The following is a 20441-nucleotide window of genomic DNA, read 5'->3' as shown; positions in this document are numbered from 1 at the left end:
GTTGTAGTTCTACATGGCCCTGGAGAATCCATGGCCACCAAAACTAGATATTTTTTTTTTCTCCTCCTCGGCGACCCTTGTGCAGTTTTGCTGTTATTTACAAAAATTAACAGCAAAACTACAATATCTTTTGTCATGATCTGGCAGAAATATTGGCAAAACTGCAGCAGATAAACCATTCTGAAAAGTAAAGGTGCCCACACGGCCTCCCAACTCTCCATGACGGTTGATGCCGGTTGAAAGAAGGGTTGGGCATGTTGGCTTTTCACCACCCAACCCTATTGTTCTGAGAGGGATAAGTGGTGTGGCCTACCCCTTCCTATAGCGGACACATTAATCTTCTGTTGAGCTAAACATTCATGTGTATGGGGAGGTCAAGTGAAATCAAAGTAAGTGAAAATGTATGGCAACCTTTATAGCAGGCCCTCCAGAACCTTTGGCGACATCATAGTCACAAGTCAAAAGTCCTGCAGTGCAGTAGAGAGGAGGAGAGCTGTGGGAGAAGGTAAGAGGCCATACAGGAGGTGTTTGAAAATGGTGGGTGCACCAACCGTGTGGTGTCGATGGATTATCATGGCAGCCAGTTTTGGAGTTCATATGTGTCTTGGGGCACACAGTTCATAACGCTGATCACCATGACCCTCTGGCATTTATATCTATTAATCGTAATAATAATTGGCGGGCAAATATTTGGGCATCTTCAGGCTTAGTGTCTAGGGCAGCATGAATAGTTAACACTATTTGGAGCTAATGACCTTGGCTTGCCAAATGGGTCAAGGGTTATATAGATATGCCAAGTTTGTCAAAAGTCAGAGTACCCCTTTAAGGGACATCATCCAAATTGGCCAGCTCAAATACTAGTCATCATCAACGTGACACAGGATTCTTTCCCAGGCAAAGAATGTTACATACATACCATCATATCAGATTTCAAGGGGCCCTGTATCTCTTCTGTACATTCGGTTACACAATTTCCATGAAGTGCTCTTATCCAGCTCTCTGGGCACTGGGCAGTATTTGTGTAACCCATATAACCAATTGGTGCAAATAACACACAGTTATACATAGCCACAGTGGCGTAGCGCGGGTTGTCAGCACCTGGGGCAAGGCAAGTAATTTGGGCCCCCTAACCCATGGATTTTAGCACTCGAGTCTCTTCCACTAGATTAGTTAAAGAAACCCTTACCCCCTAAGCACATTGTTACGCCGAGCGCTCCGGGTCCCCGCTCCTCCCCGGAGCGCTCGCTTCACTCTCGCTACCGCAGCGCTCCGGTCAGCTCCACTGACCCGGTGCGCTGCGATACCGTCTCCAGCCGGGATGCGATTCGCGATGCGGGTGGCGCCCGCTCGCGATGCGCATCCCGGCTCCCGTACCTGACTCGCTCTCCGTCTGTCCTGTCCCGGCGCGCGCGGCCCCGCTCCCTAGGGCGCGCGCGCGCCGGGTCTCTGCGATTTAAAGGGCCACTGTGCCGCTGATTGGCGCAGTGGTTCCAATTAGTGTGTTCACCTGTGCACTCCCTATTTATACCTCACTTCCCCTGCACTCCCTCGCCGGATCTTGTTGCCATTGTGCCAGTGAAAGCGTTTCCTTGTGTGTTCCTAGCCTGTGTTCCAGACCTCCTGCCGTTGCCCCTGACTACGATCCTTGCTGCCTGCCCCGACCTTCTGCTACGTCCGACCTTGCTTCTGTCTACTCCCTTGTACCGCGCCTATCTTCAGCAGCCAGAGAGGTTGAGCCGTTGCTAGTGGATACGACCTGGTCACTACCGCCGCAGCAAAACCATCCCGCTTTGCGGCGGGCTCTGGTGAAAACCAGTAGTGACTTAGAACCGGTCCACTAGCACGGTCCACGCCAATCCCTCTCTGGCACAGAGGATCCACCTCCTGCCAGCCGGCATCGTGACAGTAGATCCGGCCATGGATCCCGCTGAAGTTCCTCTGCCAGTTGTCGCCGACCTCACCACGGTGGTCGCCCAGCAGTCACAACAGATAGCGCAACAAGGCCACCAGCTGTCTCAACTGACCGTGATGCTACAGCAGCTACTACCTCAGCTTCAGCAACCATCTCCTCCGCCAGCTCCTGCACCTCCTCCGCAGCGAGTGGCCGCTTCAGGCCTACGACTATCCTTGCCGGATAAATTTGATGGGGACTCTAAATTTTGCCGTGGCTTCCTTTCTCAATGTTCCCTGCACTTGGAGATGATGTCGGACCAGTTTCCTACTGAAAGGTCTAAGGTGGCTTTCGTAGTCAGCCTTCTGTCTGGGAAAGCTCTGTCGTGGGCTACACCGCTCTGGGACCGCAATGACCCCGTCACTGCCTCTGTACACTCCTTCTTCTCGGAAATTCGAAGTGTCTTTGAGGAACCTGCCCGAGCCTCTTCTGCTGAGACTGCCCTGTTGAACCTGGTCCAGGGTAATTCTTCCGTTGGCGAGTACGCCGTACAATTCCGTACTCTTGCTTCAGAACTATCCTGGAATAATGAGGCCCTCTGCGCGACCTTTAAAAAAGGCCTATCCAGCAACATTAAAGATGTTCTGGCCGCACGAGAAATCCCTGCTAACCTACATGAACTCATTCATCTAGCCACTCGCATTGACATGCGTTTTTCCGAAAGGCGTCAGGAGCTCCGCCAGGATATGGACTTTGTTCGCACGAGGCGTTTTTTCTCCCCGGCTCCTCTCTCCTCTGGTCCCCTGCAATCCGTTCCTGTGCCTCCCGCCGTGGAGGCTATGCAGGTTGACCGGTCTCGCCTGACACCTCAAGAGAGGACACGACGCCGCATGGAGAATCTCTGCCTGTACTGTGCCGGTACCGAACACTTCCTGAAGGATTGTCCTATCCGTCCTCCCCGCCTGGAAAGATGTCAACTCTGCTTCTCCGCGTCTTACTGTGCCTGTGCGGGTATCTGCGTCTACCTTCTCCTTCTCTACTATGGCCTTCTTGGATTCCGGATCTGCAGGAAATTTTATTTTGGCCTCTCTCATCAACAGGTTCAACATCCCGCCAGACCTCTCTACATCAATTGTGTTAACAATGAAAGATTGGACTGTACCATACGTTTCCGCACGGAGCCCCTCCTAATGTGCATCGGACCTCACCATGAGAAAATTGAGTTTTTGGTCCTCCCCAATTGCACTTCCGAAATTCTCCTTGGACTACCCTGGCTTCAACACCACTCCCCTACCCTGGATTGGTCCACTGGGGAGATCAAGAGTTGGGGTCCCTCTTGTTCCAAGGACTGCCTTAAACCAGTTCCCAGTACTCCTTGCCGTGACCCTGTGGTCCCTCCTGTAACCGGTCTCCCTAAGGCCTATATGGACTTTGCGGATGTTTTTTGCAAAAAACAAGCTGAGACTTTACCTCCTCACAGGCCTTATGACTGTCCCATTGACCTCCTCCCGGCCACTACTCCACCCCGGGGCAGAATTTATCCTCTCTCTGTCCCAGAGACTCTTGCTATGTCTGAGTATATCCAGGAAAATTTAAAGAAGGGCTTTATCCGCAAATCTTCCTCTCCTGCCGGAGCCGGATTTTTTTTTGTGTCCAAAAAAGATGGCTCTCTACGTCCTTGCATTGACTACCGCGGTCTTAATAAAATCACTGTAAAAAACCGCTACCCCCTACCTCTCATCTCTGAACTCTTTGATCGCCTCCAAGGTGCCCACATCTTTACCAAACTGGACTTAAGAGGTGCCTATAATCTCATCCGCATCAGAGAGGGGGATGAATGGAAAACGGCATTTAACACTAGAGATGAACACTTTGAGTATCTGGTCATGCCCTTTGGCCTGTGCAACGCCCCTGCCGTCTTCCAAGACTTTGTTAATGAAATTTTTCGTGATCTCTTATATTCCTGTGTTGTTGTATATCTGGACGATATCCTGATTTTTTCTGCCAACCTAGAAGAACACCGCCAGCATGTCCGCATGGTTCTTCAGAGACTTCGTGACAATCAACTTTATGCCAAAATGGAGAAATGTCTGTTTGAATGTCAATCTCTTCCTTTCCTAGGATACTTGGTCTCTGGCCAGGGACTACAAATGGATCCAGACAAACTCTCTGCCGTCTTAGATTGGCCACGCCCCTCCGGACTCCGTGCTATCCAACGTTTTTTGGGGTTCGCCAATTATTACAGACAATTCATTCCACATTTTTCCACCATTGTGGCTCCTATCGTGGCTTTAACCAAAAAGAATGCCAATCCTAAGTCATGGCCTCCTCAAGCGGAAGACGCCTTTAAACAGCTCAAGTCTGCCTTTTCTTCGGCTCCCGTGCTCTCCAGACCTGACCCATCTAAACCCTTCCTATTGGAGGTTGATGCCTCCTCTGTAGGAGCTGGAGCGGTCCTTCTACAGAAAAATTCTTCCGGGCATGCTGTTACTTGTGGGTTTTTTTCTAGGACCTTCTCTCCGGCTGAGAGGAACTACTCCATCGGGGACCGAGAGCTTCTAGCCATTAAATTAGCACTTGAGGAATGGAGGCATCTGTTGGAGGGATCAAGATTTACAGTTATTATTTACACCGATCACAAGAACCTCTCCTATCTCCAGTCTGCCCAACGGCTGAATCCTCGCCAGGCCAGGTGGTCTCTGTTCTTTGCCCGATTTAATTTTGAAATTCACTTTCGGCCTGCCGATAAGAACATTAGGGCCGATGCTCTCTCTCGTTCCTCGGATGCCTCGGAAGTAGAGCTCTCTCCGCAACACATCATTCCCCCTGACTGCCTGATCTCCACTTCTCCAGCCTCCATCAGGCAAACTCCTCCAGGGAAGACCTTCGTTTCTCCACGCCAACGCCTCGGAATCCTCAAATGGGGTCACTCCTCCCATCTCGCAGGTCATGCGGGTATCAAGAAATCCGTGCAACTCATCTCTCGTTTCTATTGGTGGCCGACTCTGGAGACGGATGTTGTGGATTTTGTACGAGCCTGCACTGTCTGTGCCCGGGATAAGACTCCTCGCCAGAAGCCCGCTGGTCTTCTTCATCCTCTGCCTGTCCCCGAACAGCCTTGGTCTCTGATTGGTATGGACTTTATTACTGACTTACCCCATCCCGTGGCAACACTGTTGTTTGGGTGGTCGTTGATCGATTCTCCAAGATGGCACATTTCATCCCTCTTCCTGGTCTTCCTTCAGCGCCTCAGTTGGCAAAACAATTTTTTGTACACATTTTTCGTCTTCACGGGTTGCCCACGCAGATCGTCTCGGATAGAGGCGTCCAATTCGTGTCAAAATTCTGGAGGGCTCTCTGTAAACAACTCAAGATTAAATTAAACTTTTCCTCTGCATATCATCCTCAATCCAATGGGCAAGTAGAAAGAATTAACCAGGTCCTGGGTGATTATTTACGCCATTTTGTTTCCTCCCGCCAGGATGACTGGGCAGATCTTCTACCATGGGCCGAATTCTCGTATAACTTCAGAATCTCTGAATCTTCCTCCAAATGCCCATTTTTTGTGGTGTACGGCCGTCACCCTCTTCCCCCCTCCCTACTCCCTTGCCCTCTGGTTTGCCCGCTGTGGATGAAATATCTCGTGATCTTTCCACCATATGGAAAGAGACCCAAAATTCTCTTTTACAGGCTTCATCACGCATGAAGAAGTTTGCTGATAGAAAAAGAAGAGCTCCCCCCATTTTTTCTCCTGGAGACAAGGTATGGCTCTCCGCTAAATATGTCCGCTTCCGTGTCCCTAGCTACAAATTGGGACCACGCTATCTTGGTCCTTTCAAAATCTTGTGCCAGATTAATCCTGTCTCTTACAAACTTCTTCTTCCTCCTTCTCTTCGAATTCCTAATGCCTTTCACGTTTCTCTTCTTAAACCACTTATCATCAACCGTTTCTCTCCCAAGTTTGTTTCTCCCACTCCTGTTTCCGGCTCCTCGGACATCTTCTCCGTAAAAGAAATACTGGCCTCCAAGAAGGTCAGAGGGAAAACCTTTTTTCTGGTCGATTGGGAGGGTTGTGGTCCTGAAGAGAGATCCTGGGAACCTGAGGACAATATCCTAGACAAAAGTCTGCTCCTCAGGCTCTAAGAAGAGGGGGAGACCCAAGGGGGGGGGGTACTGTTACGCCGAGCGCTCCGGGTCCCCGCTCCTCCCCGGAGCGCTCGCTTCACTCTCGCTACCGCAGCGCTCCGGTCAGCTCCACTGACCCGGTGCGCTGCGATACCGTCTCCAGCCGGGATGCGATTCGCGATGCGGGTGGCGCCCGCTCGCGATGCGCATCCCGGCTCCCGTACCTGACTCGCTCTCCGTCTGTCCTGTCCCGGCGCGCGCGGCCCCGCTCCCTAGGGCGCGCGCGCGCCGGGTCTCTGCGATTTAAAGGGCCACTGCGCCGCTGATTGGCGCAGTGGTTCCAATTAGTGTGTTCACCTGTGCACTCCCTATTTATACCTCACTTCCCCTGCACTCCCTCGCCGGATCTTGTTGCCATTGTGCCAGTGAAAGCGTTTCCTTGTGTGTTCCTAGCCTGTGTTCCAGACCTCCTGCCGTTGCCCCTGACTACGATCCTTGCTGCCTGCCCCGACCTTCTGCTACGTCCGACCTTGCTTCTGTCTACTCCCTTGTACCGCGCCTATCTTCAGCAGCCAGAGAGGTTGAGCCGTTGCTAGTGGATACGACCTGGTCACTACCGCCGCAGCAAGACCATCCCGCTTTGCGGCGGGCTCTGGTGAAAACCAGTAGTGACTTAGAACCGGTCCACTAGCACGGTCCACGCCAATCCCTCTCTGGCACAGAGGATCCACCTCCTGCCAGCCGGCATCGTGACACACATGTATTGTTTGTTATGAAAATACTGATGTAATTAAAGTAAAATGCATCGAAATACAAGTTTATTTTCAAACACTTTATTGAGTGCGAACATGCATTACACATTCTCCACATTTTCAGCAGGTCTATGAATACAAATCTACAAATGTAGTAACCTGGCATGGGCCGCGCTATTATATGTCGTCTCACAACCATCGTACAAGACAACAAATATCAAGAACAAAAACTAAACATCAAAATGGAACCATACCCTGGAGATGATCCAAGGCACATGACTTTGGGTATTATAAGTAAGCGGCAAATGTCAGGGTGGCATTATATGTGCATTATATGCATTATATGCATTCTATGCCCCCACATATATTGCCGCCCTGACATGTGTTCCATTCCTGCAGTCAGTGAGAGCCGTGGGGACGTGATCTCCGGGCGCCGGCGCGATGATGTGATGTAATCGCGCCGGCCTGCCGTGATTGGCTCTCACTGACTGCAGAAATGGAGCAGCTGCGGTGTGTGATAGCAAGGTGACAGGCGTGAGAAAGGGGTGGTGGAGCAGGACAGCCAACATCTCCCGCTCCACCATGCGATAGTTCAGGAAGAGGGGCAACAATCTCGGGGGGGGGTCAATTGCCCCGTTGCCCCCCCCCCCCCTGATCCGCCACTGCCTCCACAGTGGGCGGCGATCCGGCGGCTCGGATCGGATTCGCACAGCCAGCACTGCAGAGAGAGTGAGTGAGCCAGGCAGGGGCAGAGAGCTGCGAGTGCGGCCGCCCCCCCCTGCACCCCCCACCCTACGCCTCTGCATAGACAGCATATATACTACAGGAGGGTAGCTGGGTGGGTGAGGGCTGGCATGGAGTATGGAGGGTGCAACAAGCCACTCTACATGGATGGTAGATCCTTATATAACCAATATGTGCAATAATAGTTCTGACGGCTTCTCTACTAACAGGGAAAGCACCAAGGCTTCATTGTCAAAATCTTCTCCATAGGACAGGGGTATGAAAACATCACTACAGAATAAATCAGGATTGTCCACTCTGATGTCTCCTTTGCTAGAATGATTTATTAAGTAACTTAATCCTCCCAGATAGTTCAGCCAGAAGGTGTCACAGTCTATGAATCTAAACTTCTACAGTCGCACAGGGGGTGGTGTTAAGGTGACTACCTTAAAGGAGACCTGATGCTTGAGCAGCTGATTCCTTTTTCATTATTTGTGTATGTTCAACATCTATAGGTTCATGTATATTCAAACTGAGAGGTTGCATAACCCAGCGTGTATTATTAGCTCTAGTGAGGAGTAACATGTTCTTGCCTAATAGGGTTTCATATAACCTGTTCACGCAACCTATTAGAGCACGTAAAGCTAAAAAAGCAGGGTCCTTCACCTAAAATGTAAAGATGTTTGTTGTTTATTTTATACATCATTTTTTCTTGCCATTAATTTATTTCACCACATATAACTGAATGCTGACAATCCCATTGCGCTGAATGAGAGATTTCATTGGCAGATGTCAGATGCGTTTTGAACAGCAACAATCTTTCTGCTTTCTGATGTAGGGCCCCTGGCACATGGGAGGCAAGCTAATGTTGGCCTCATGCCTTACAAGTCCTATTGAAAAGCCTTTTGGAAAAATTCTTTAAAAAAAAAAAAAAAAAACACAATACCCAGAGCATACTGTATTTTTGGTTTTTGGTTTTTTATGCCATGGGCCAAAAATACTCCCAAAAAACCACAAATGTATTGTCCGTAATGTGTTTTTATATTTACTTATAAACTTTAATTAAAAAAAATCTGGTTACACAAATAAATTCCATAAAAAATACCAGATAACTTGTGAATTCACCCTGAGGCAATGTTCCCACATCACTTTTTTTGTTCATATATTAAACAGTAAAGCATGGTTATACATTTAGATGTATTTTGGAAAGTGTTTTGGGCCTTTAAATGGCCCAAAATATGTGCCAGTCACATACACTAATTTTTTTAACCATAAATTTATGGTTCAGAACATGATGTGTGAACATAGCCTGAAACATTCTCCACACTACCTATAAGCCTCAATAAAAAAAATATACACAATCAGCTAATGGGACCTTATTAGTGTCAGATTAGCAAATCATTTTATCTTCACATATGGCAGTTTAATGGGCTATACCTAATAATTAAAGAGTACCTGTCATGATCTTGTAAAATTTTATAATCCTCCCAGTTCACTGCCCCCATCACGATAAACCACCCCCTGCTTTTATTTTTATTTATTTTTTAGTTTTCTACCTTGTTGTGGCTCTGTATTTTCTTCTCAGTCAGATTCACAGACTGGGAATGGGTGTTCCTAAGCACGTGTAACATCATCTGAAGCCATACAGGGTGTTACGCCTAGCGCTCCGGGTCCCCGCTCCTCCCCGGAGCGCTTACGGCGTCTCTCTCTCCGCAGCGCCCCGGTCGGTCCCGCTGACCGGGAGCGCTGCACTGTCATGGCCGTCGGGGATGCGATTCGCACAGCGGGACGCGCCCGCTCGCGAATCGCATCCCAGGTCACTTACCCGTCCCGGTCCCCTGCTGTCATGTGCTGGCGCGCGCGGCTCCGCTCTCTAGGGCGCGCGCGCGCCAGCTCCCTGAGACTTAAAGGGCCAGTGCACCAATGATTGGTGCCTGGCCCAATTAGCTTAATTGGCTTCCACCTGCTCCCATACTATATCTGTTCTCTGTCCCTGCACTCCCCTGCCGGATCTTGTTGCCTTAGAGCCTAGTGAAAGCGTTACTGTGTTTGTCCTTACTGTGTATTTGACCTCCTGCTATTCCTTATTGACTACGATTCTTGCTGCCTGCCCCGACCTTCTGCTACGTCCGACCTTGCTTTGTCTACTCCCTTGTACCGCGCCTATCTTCAGCAGTCAGAGAGGTTGAGCCGTTGCTAGTGGATACGACCTGGTCACTACCGCCGCAGCAAGACCATCCCGCTTTGCGGCGGGCTCTGGTGAACACCAGTAGTGACTTAGAACCGGTCCACTAGCATGGTCCACGCCTATCCCTCTCTGGCACAGAGGATCCACCTCCTGCCAGCCGAATCGTGACAGTAGATCCGGCCATGGATCCCGCTGAAGTTCCTCTGCCAGTTGTCGCCGACCTCACTACACTGGTCGCCCAGCAAGCCCGACAGATCGCCCAACAAGATCACCAGCTGTCGTACTTGACCACCATGACACAGCAACTCCAGTCGCAGCTACAGCAGCTTCAGTCACAGCTACAGCAATTTCAGTCTCAGCTACAGCAGCAACAACCATCTCCTCCGCCAGCTCCTGCACCTCTTCCGCAGCGAGTGGCCACTCCTAGCCTCCGCTTGTCCCTGCCGGACAAATTTGATGGGGACTCTAAGTTTTGCCGTGGCTTTCTTTCACAATGTTCCCTGCACTTGGAGATGATGTCGGACCAGTTTCCTACTGAAAGGTCTAAGGTGGCTTTCGTAGTCAGCCTTCTGTCTGGAAAAGCTCTGTCATGGGCCACACCGCTCTGGGACCGCAATGACCCCGTCACTGCCTCTGTACACTCCTTCTTCTCGGAAATTCGTAGTGTCTTTGAGGAACCTGCCCAAGCCTCTTCTGCTGAGACTGCCCTGCTGAACCTGGTCCAGGGTAATTCTTCCGTTGGCGAGTACGCCATACAATTCCGTACTCTTGCTTCTGAACTATCCTGGAATAATGAGGCCCTCTGCGCGACCTTTAAAAAAGGCCTATCCAGCAACATTAAAGATGTTCTGGCCGCACGAGAAATTCCTGCTAATCTACATGAACTCATTCATCTTGCCACTCGCATTGACATGCGTTTTTCTGAGAGACATCAAGAGCTCCGCCAGGAAAAAGACTTAGATCTCTGGGCACCTCTCCCACAGTCTCCGTTGCAATCTACGCTTAGGCCTCCCGCCGAGGAGGCCATGCAAGTGGATCGGTCTCGCCTGACCCAGGAAGAGAGGAATCGCCGTAGGGAAGAAAATCTTTGTCTGTACTGTGCCAGTACTGAACATTTCTTGGTGGACTGCCCTATCCGTCCTCCACGTCTGGGAAACGCACGCTCGCACCCAGCTCTCGTGGGTGTGGCGTCTCTTGATGCTAAGTCGGCTTCTCCACGTCTCACAGTGCCCGTACGGATTTCTCCTGCAGCCAACTCCTCCCTCTCAGCCGTGGCCTGCTTGGACTCCGGTGCCTCTGGGAATGTCATTCTGGATTCCTTGGTGAATAAATTCCGCATCCCGGTGACCCGTCTCGTCAAGCCACTCTACATTTCCGCGGTCAACGGAGTCAGGTTGGATTGCACCGTGCGTTACCGCACGGAGCCCCTCCTAATGTGCATCGGACCTCATCACGAAAAAATTGAGTTTTTGGTCCTCTCCAATTGCACTTCCGAAATTCTCCTTGGACTACCCTGGCTTCAACGCCATTCCCCAACCCTGGATTGGTCCACAGGGGAGATCAAGAGCTGGGGTACCTCTTGTTTCAAGGACTGCCTTAAACCGGTTCCCAGTACTCCCTGCCGTGACCCTGTGATTCCCCCTGTAATCGGTCTCCCTAAGGTCTTTATGGACTCTGTCTGCCATAAGAAGTGCCTCTCCCCCCCTCCCAGTCCAGTCAGGCAAGCCTCGGTGCCTCCCCATGGCCCCCGTCCTGGTGTCACACTGCCCCGTGCCAGGCCTTGCCCTCTGCCCTCCCTCCCCATTCCCACTCCTGCTGTACTGCCTGCCGTTGAGGAAACCCTCCATTCTTTCCCGGTGTCCTCATCCCAGGGGGGGCAGTTACCGGACAAAGAGAAGGGGAGACCTAAGGGGGGGGGTACTGTTACGCCTAGCGCTCCGGGTCCCCGCTCCTCCCCGGAGCGCTTACGGCGTCTCTCTCTCCGCAGCGCCCCGGTCGGTCCCGCTGACCGGGAGCGCTGCACTGTCATGGCCGTCGGGGATGCGATTCGCACAGCGGGACGCGCCCGCTCGCGAATCGCATCCCAGGTCACTTACCCGTCCCGGTCCCCTGCTGTCATGTGCTGGCGCACGCGGCTCCGCTCTCTAGGGCGCGCGCGCGCCAGCTCCCTGAGACTTAAAGGGCCAGTGCACCAATGATTGGTGCCTGGCCCAATTAGCTTAATTGGCTTCCACCTGCTCCCAGACTATATCTGTTCTCTGTCCCTGCACTCCCCTGCCGGATCTTGTTGCCTTAGAGCCTAGTGAAAGCGTTACTGTGTTTGTCCTTACTGTGTATTTGACCTCCTGCTATTCCTTATTGACTACGATTCTTGCTGCCTGCCCCGACCTTCTGCTACGTCCGACCTTGCTTTGTCTACTCCCTTGTACCGCGCCTATCTTCAGCAGTCAGAGAGGTTGAGCCGTTGCTAGTGGATACGACCTGGTCACTACCGCCGCAGCAAGACCATCCCGCTTTGCGGCGGGCTCTGGTGAACACCAGTAGTGACTTAGAACCGGTCCACTAGCACGGTCCACGCCTATCCCTCTCTGGCACAGAGGATCCACCTCCTGCCAGCCGAATCGTGACACAGGGGAGAACTTCCTCCCTCACTCTGCTACACACAGCCCAGAGCAGTTCAGTGTGAGATGAGCTATGATTGGCTAAGGCTGCACACACACCCCTCAGCACTCCAGACTGCATTTCCTGATTTTGGACTTCTGCCAGGCCAGCAGGAGTACAAAGTCAGTGCAAGAAATTGGGGGAAATGTGCTCTGGACAAGTAGGGAGACACATAGTGGCAGCTTTTGTAAACACAAATAAAACATAGAAAACTTCATTTATTTTAAACAAAGTACATTAGAAAGATTATTTTATTTACCATATGGAGTGCAATAGCAAAAATTAGTTTTAATGGCAGAGCCCATTTAATAAGGGTATCCGTCACCTACCAAGGGTATTTCATACATACACTATGGGACCCCAAGATACCAAATATCATATAACAAAGTTTATTGAAAAAAAATATTTCATACCCAGAAGCAGTGCTATCCCTGGCCATGAAGCGACTTCTGGGCTTGCAAGGATTCAGTAAACAGAGGGAGCAGAGTGGTGACATCGGCTGTGCCCAGGCTGTCAATTATGCCAGAGTAGGTGTGATTAGAGCCTGGAGCCCCTTGACTACCTCAGGATGCCACACATTCCAATGACTACATAGGGGCATTAGCATATGGCGCAAGACAGTTCTAAAAAGGCTTTTCCAGTAAGGGCTGGAGGATATGGTTAAAAAAAAATAACTTATGGCAAATACATGTTGCCACCAGTTATATAGGGTAAAATCTGGTGACAGGTTCCCTTTCAGGAATACTTGTGGGCACTGTCATCATCCATGTGGACTGCTTCTTCGCAAATCTTGTAATTTTTTTTAAATTTTTATTGAAGCCCCCAAATGTGCTAATAAGGGTCGCGATTGTCAACAGGCGAGTCACTACCACTCAGTTCTCAACAGGGAGAGCAGCAGGTTTACACCCTGTAGAGAGCAGAGATGACCACTGTCCTAATTGTACCCAGACTGAAATAATGTCCATAGACTATCAAGGGAGCGGTCACTACTGCTCTTAAAGGGGTGTGAATCTGATGCTTTCCCCATTGAGAACTGAGTGGTAGTGAATGTCCAGTTGACAGTCTAAGCCCTCATATCAAGTGACAAAACTAAAGGCACCGACAATGAACAAACCCATTGGCAGAGGTTCCACGTGGATAATGATGCCATATATTTTAAGCAGGATGACCATGCAAATCATTTTAATTGAAGTGGTACTGTCATAGAAACATGTCAAAAATTTTCGATTGATTGGGGTTTGGGTGTTTAAACCCCCACCAATATCCAGAATGAGCAGAGAGAAGCAGAGGTTCCATAAACTCTCTATAGTATCTGTATCCTGTGGAGAGGACAGGGACAGAAAGAAGCACTAAGCTGGGTGTTTCTCCCTGATCATTCTAGCAGTCGGAGGGGGTCTGAGAACCCAGACCCTGACTGATGTAAACTTTTGGCATTTCACATTTGTCATAAAAAAAATGTTTTTTTTAAGGACAGAAACATCTTTATACATGAATTTAAACTATATCCATACTTCTCTTACAAAAATTTCTTGTTATAGTCACTAAATTGTAGCTACAGTTTTCATTAATGCCCCAATGGCATGCATAGTTGCTGCCAGCATCACCCCCATATTTTACCTGTGTACAGTACCAGTCTTATGTCTGATGGAAACCTCTGTAGTAAAGTCTATAAACCTGTCAGCTTTTTATTTCAGGAAGATGATGAAATACTGTCTACATCGTGTTCAGACCTCAAGAACATGATACAGATGGCTTAGGATTTCTAATAATACAGATGAGCATCTACCCCTTGGAATAATCAAGGAATACTCATTTTTACTACCGAGCTTTTAGGGGTAAGACATGTCACTGTTATTAACAAAAATATGCAAAATAAATGTATTTTCCCCTCCAAGGTTGTCAAATAGTGGAAGGAATCAGCAAAACGAGCAAACAAAAAGCAAACATGATGGATTGAATGAGGATTTATACAGCATCTATACAGTATAAACTATACATTATATATGCAGTATCAGATGTCAACATACCTCCCCCATGTTTCGGGATTACTGCCTGCTGTGAGGGCCAATCGAAAAGTCAATCGCAACTCATTTAAAGGACCATGAAAGGACTCAATTGGCCATTTATTTCCATTACTGTCAGCAGCACATTCTCCATTCATGAAGGGAGGTATGCTGGAAAGAGGGACAGTTTTAGACTAAGTGTGGCCCTAGGCAAAAATTTACAATGAGGCATGACCAAAGATCACCATGTAGCGCTCCCTGAATTGTGCTGCATCTCAACTAATGTAAATAACTGAGATTGTGCTGCAAACCCCAAATGGCTGTGACTACAACATGAGAAACATAATAATTCCATCCAGGATGAATTTGTGGCTGCAGTAATTTGGGGGTCGCAACGTGACCTCATTTAGTGCAAATCAGCTTAGCCCCCCTCTGCAAGAACGTAGTGCACGGACAGCTGTGGAGCAACAGCGACTTGAAACGTAGAAAAATCCAGCGCAAATCAGTTCTTGCTCTTTGGGTGGTTTTTTAAACACTTAACTTACATCTTTAAATGTATAGTCACAGGAAACCACAGGGTCACGGGTAACCATACATTTTATGATGCTGCTGGAAGTGTTAAATAATCCATCTAAATATTTGGGCTGGATTTCTCTTCGTGTGACCACATTTACTTACATTATCTGAGATTTAGCACAATTCAGGGAGAACAATATGGTGATCTTTGACTGTGCAACCCATTTTTGCCATGTAGCCCTAACCTAATAGTGTCACCTATTGTTCTTTATACAGTAATAGTCACCGTACAAACTAAAACAGTGATCTTCTCAATGCTACCTATCAGTAATAGCGCCCACATATACTATAACAGTGATCTTCTCAGTGTTACCTCTCAGTAATAGTGCCCACATATACTATAACAGTGATCTTCTCAATGCTACCTATCAGTAATAGCGCCCACATATACTATAACAGTGATCATCTCAGTGCTGCCTATCAGTAATAGCGCCCACATATACTATAACAGTGATCTTCTCAGTGCTGCCTGTCAGTAATAGCGCCCACATATACTATAACAGTGATCTTCTCAGTGCTGCCTGTCAGTAATAGCGCCCACATATACTATAACAGTGATCTTCTCAGTGCTGCCTATCAGTAATAGCGCCCACATATACTATAACAGTGATCTTTTCAGTGCTGCCTGTCAGTAATATCGTCCACATATACTATAACAGTGATCATCTCAGTGCTGCCTATCAGTAATAGCGCCCACATATACTATAACAGTGATCTTCTCAGTGCTACCTATCAGTAATATCGCCCACATATACTATAACAGTGATCTTCTCAGTGCTGCCTGTCAGTAATAGCACCCACATATACTATAACAGTGATCTTCTCAGTGCTGCCTGTCAGTAATAGCGCCCACATATACTATAACAGTGATCTTCTCAGTGCTGCCTGTCAGTAATAGCGCCCACATATACTATAACAGTGATCTTCTCAGTGCTGCCTATCAGTAATAGCACCCACATATACTATAACAGTGATCTTCTCAGTGCTGCCTATCAGTAATAGCACCCACATATACTATAACAGTGATCTTCTCAGTGCTGCCTATCAGTAATAGCACCCACATATACTATAACAGTGATCTTCTCAGTGCTGTCAGTCAGTAATAGCGCCCACATATACTATAACAGTGATCTTCTCAGTGCTGCCTGTCAGTAATAGCGCCCACATATACTATAACAGTGATATTTTCAGTGCTGCCTGTCAGTAATAGCGCCCACATATACTAGAACAGTGATCTTCTCAGTGCTGCCTGTCAGTAATAGCGCCCACATGTACTATAACACTGATCTTCTCAGTGATGCCTGTCAGTAACAGCGCCCACATATACTTTAACAGTGATCTTCTCAGTGCTGTCAGTCAGTTAGAGCACCCACATGTACTATAACAGTGATCTTCTCAGTGCTGTCAGTCAGTTATAGCACCCACATATCCTATAACAGTGATCTTCTCAGTGCTGTCTGTCAGTATTAGCACCCACATATACTATAACAGTGATCTTATCAGTGCTGCCTGTCAGTAATAGTGCCCACATATACTATAACAGTGATGTTCTCAATGCTGCCTATCAGTAAAAGCGCCCACATATACTATAACAGTGATCTTCTCAGTGCTGCCTGTCAGTAATAGCACCCACATATACTTTGACAGTGATCTTCTCAGTTCTGTCTGTCAGTAATAGTGCCCACATATACTATAACAGTGATCTTCTCCATGCTGCCTGTCAGTAATTGCGCCCACATATACTATAACAGTGATCTTCTCAGTGTTGCCTGTCAGTGATAGCATCCACATATAATATAACAGTGATCATCTCAGTGCTGTCTATCAGTAATAGCGCCCACATATACTATAACAGTGATCTTCTGAGTGCTGATTATTAGTAATAGCACCCACATATACTATAACAGTGATCTTCTCAGTGCTGCCTGTCAGTAATAGCACCCACATATGTTTTGACAGTGATCTTCTCAGTTCTGTCTGTCAGTAATAGTGCCCACATATACTATAACAGTGATCTTCTCCATGCTGCCTGTCAGTAATTGCGCCCACATATACTATAACAGTGATCTTCTCAGTGCTGCCTGTCAGCAATAGCGCCCAAATATACTATAACAGTGATCTTCTCAGTGCTGCCTGTCAGTAATAGCACCCAAATATACTATAACAGTGATCTTCTGAGTGCTGATTATTAGTAATAGCGCCCACATATACTATAACAGTGATCTTCTCAATGCTGATTATTAGTAATAGCACCCACATGTACTATAACAGTGATCTTCTCAGTGCTGATTATTAGTAATAGCACCCACATGTACTATAACAGTGATCTTCTCAGGGCTGCCTGTCAGTAATGGCGTCCACATATACTATAACAGTAATCTCAGTGCTGCCTATCAGTAATAGCGCCCACATATACTATAACAGTGATCTTCTCAGTGCTGCCTATCAGTAATAGTGCCCACATATACTATAACAGGGATCTAATCAGTGCTGCCTGTCAGTAATAGCGCCCACATATACTATAACAGTGATCATCTCAGTGCTGCCTATCAGTAATAGCGCCCACATATACTATAACAGTGATCATCTCAGTGCTGCCTGTCAGTAATAACACCCACATATACTATAACAGTGATGTTCTCAGTGCTGCCTATCAGTAATAGCGCCCACATATACTATAAGTGTGATCTCATTTCTGCATGTCAGTAATATAGTCCACATATCCTATAACAGTTATCTTCTCAGTGCTGATTATTAGTAATAGCACCCACATGTACTAGAACAGTGATCTTCTCAGGGCTACCTGTCAGTAATAGCACCCACATATATTATAACAGTGATCTTCTCAGTGCTGCCAATCAGTAATGGCGTCCACATATACTATAACAGTAATTTCAGTGCTGCCTATCAGTAATAGTGCCCGCATATACTATAACAGTGATCTAATCAGTGCTGCCTGTCAGTAATAGCGCCCACATATACTATAACAATGATCTTCTCAGTGCTGCCTGTCAGTAATAGCGCCCACATATACTATAACAGTGATATTTTCAGTGCTGCCTGTCAGTAATAGCGCCCACATATACTATAACAGTGATCTTCTCAGTGCTGCCAGTCAGTAATAGCGCCCAAATGTACTATAACACTGATCTTCTCAGTGCTGCCTGTCAGTAATAGCACCCACATATACTTTAACAGTGATCTTTTCAGTGCTGCCTGTCAGTAACAGCGCCCACATATACTTTAACAGTGATCTTCTCAGTGCTGTCAGTCAGTTATAGCACCCACATGTACTATAACAGTGATCTTCACAGTGCTGTCAGTCAGTTATAGCACCCATATATCCTATAACAGTGATCTTCTCAGTGCTGTCTGTCAGTAATAGCACCCACATATACGATAACAGTGATCTTATCAGTGCTGCCTGTCAGTAATAGTGCCCACATATACTATAACAGTGATGTTCTCAATGCTGCCTATCAGTAAAAGCGCCCACATATACTATAACAGTGATCTTCTCAGTGCTGCCTGTCAGTAATAGCACCCACATATACTTTGACAGTGATCTTCTCAGTTCTGTCTGTCAGTAATAGTGCCCACATATACTATAACAGTGATCTTCTCCATGCTGCCTGTCAGTAATTGCGCCCACATATACTATAACAGTGATCTTCTCAGTGCTGGCTGTCAGTAATAGCACCCACATATACTATAACAGTGATCATCTTAGTGCTGTCTATCAGTAATAGCGCCCACATATACTATAACAGTGATCTTCTGAGTGCTGATTAATTGTAATAGCACCCACATATACTATAACAGTGATCTTCTCAGTGCTGGCTCTCAGTAATAGCACCCACATATATTTTGACAGTGATCTTCTCAGTTCTGTCTGTCAGTAATAGTGCCCACATATACTATAACAGTGATCTTCTCCATGCTGCCTGTCAGTAATTGCGCCCACATATACTATAACAGTGATCTTCTCAGTGCTGCCTGTCAGCAATAGCGCCCAAATATACTATAACAGTGATCTTCTCAGTGCTGCCTGTCAGTAATAGCACCCACATATACTATAACAGTGATCTTCTGAGTGCTGATTATTAGTAATAGCGCCCACATATACTATAACAGTGATCTTCTCAGTGCTGATTATTAGTAATAGCACCCACATGTACTATAACAGTGATCTTCTCAGTGCTGATTATTAGTAATAGCACCCACATGTACTATAACAGTGATCTTCTCAGGGCTGCCTGTCAGTAATGGCGTCCACATATACTATAACAGTAATCTCAGTGCTGCCTATCAGTAATAGCGCCCACATATACTATAACAGTGATCTTCTCAGTGCTGCCTATCAGTAATAGTGCCCACATATACTAGAACAGTGATCTAATCAGTGCTGCCTATCAGTAATAGCGCCCACATATACTATAACAGTGATCTAATCAGTGCTGCCTATCAGTAATAGCGCCCACATATACTATAACAGTGATCATCTCAGTGCTGCCTATCAGTAATAGCGCCCACATATACTATAAGAGTGATCATCTCAGTGCTGCCTGTCAGTAATAGCACCCACATATACTATAACAGTGATCATCTCAGTGCTGCCTGTCAGTAATAACACCCACATATACTATAAGAGTGATGTTCTCAGTGCTGCCTATCAGTAATAGCGCCCACATATACTATAAGAGTGATCTCATTTCTGCATGTGAGTAATAGCGTCCACATATCCTATAACAGTGATCATCTCAGTGCTGATTATTAGTAATAGCACCCACATGTACTATAACAGTGATCCTCTCAGGGCTGCCTGTCAGTAAGAGCACCCACATATATTATAACATTGATCTTCTCAGTGCTGCCTCTCAGTAATAGCACCCACATATACTATAACAGTGATCTTCTCAGTGCTGCCTGTTAGTAATAGTACCCACATATACTATAACAGTGATCATCTCAGTGCTGTCTGTCAGTAATAGCACCCACATATACTATAACAGTGATCTTCTCAATGCTGCATGTCAGTAATAGCACCCACATATACTATAACAGTGATCTTCTCAGTGCTGCCTATCAGTAATAGTGCCCACATATACTATAACAGTGATCTAATCAGTGCTGCCTGTCAGTAATAACACCCACATATACTATAACAGTGATGTTCTCAGTGCTGCCTATCAGTAATAGCGCCCACATATACTATAAGAGTGATCTCATTTCTGCATGTGAGTAATAGCGTCCACATATCCTATAACAGTGATCATCTCAGTGCTGATTATTAGTAATAGCACCCACATGTACTATAACAGTGATCCTCTCAGGGCTGCCTGTCAGTAAGAGCACCCACATATATTATAACATTGATCTTCTCAGTGCTGCCTCTCAGTAATAGCACCCACATATACTATAACAGTGATCTTCTCAGTGCTGCCTGTCAGTAATAGTACCCACATATACTATAACAGTGATCATCTCAGTGCTGTCTGTCAGTAATAGCACCCACATATACT

At 47.2% G+C, this 20441-nt stretch overlaps 1 protein-coding gene across 1 annotated transcript in view; it reads right to left on the bottom strand.

The window, feature by feature from the left end:
* The window catches only part of DOK7 (docking protein 7), a 146562-nt gene that overhangs the window by 108102 nt on the left and 18019 nt on the right, over positions 1–20441 (bottom strand). The gene's annotated exons all lie outside the window — the stretch shown is intronic.

This window comes from Hyla sarda, chromosome 1 (genome assembly GCF_029499605.1).
Source record: "Hyla sarda isolate aHylSar1 chromosome 1, aHylSar1.hap1, whole genome shotgun sequence".
Classification (NCBI taxonomy): Eukaryota; Metazoa; Chordata; class Amphibia; order Anura; family Hylidae; genus Hyla; species Hyla sarda.
Note: the sequence above shows the minus strand (reverse complement) of the source record. Positions and strands in the feature narration are given on the sequence as shown.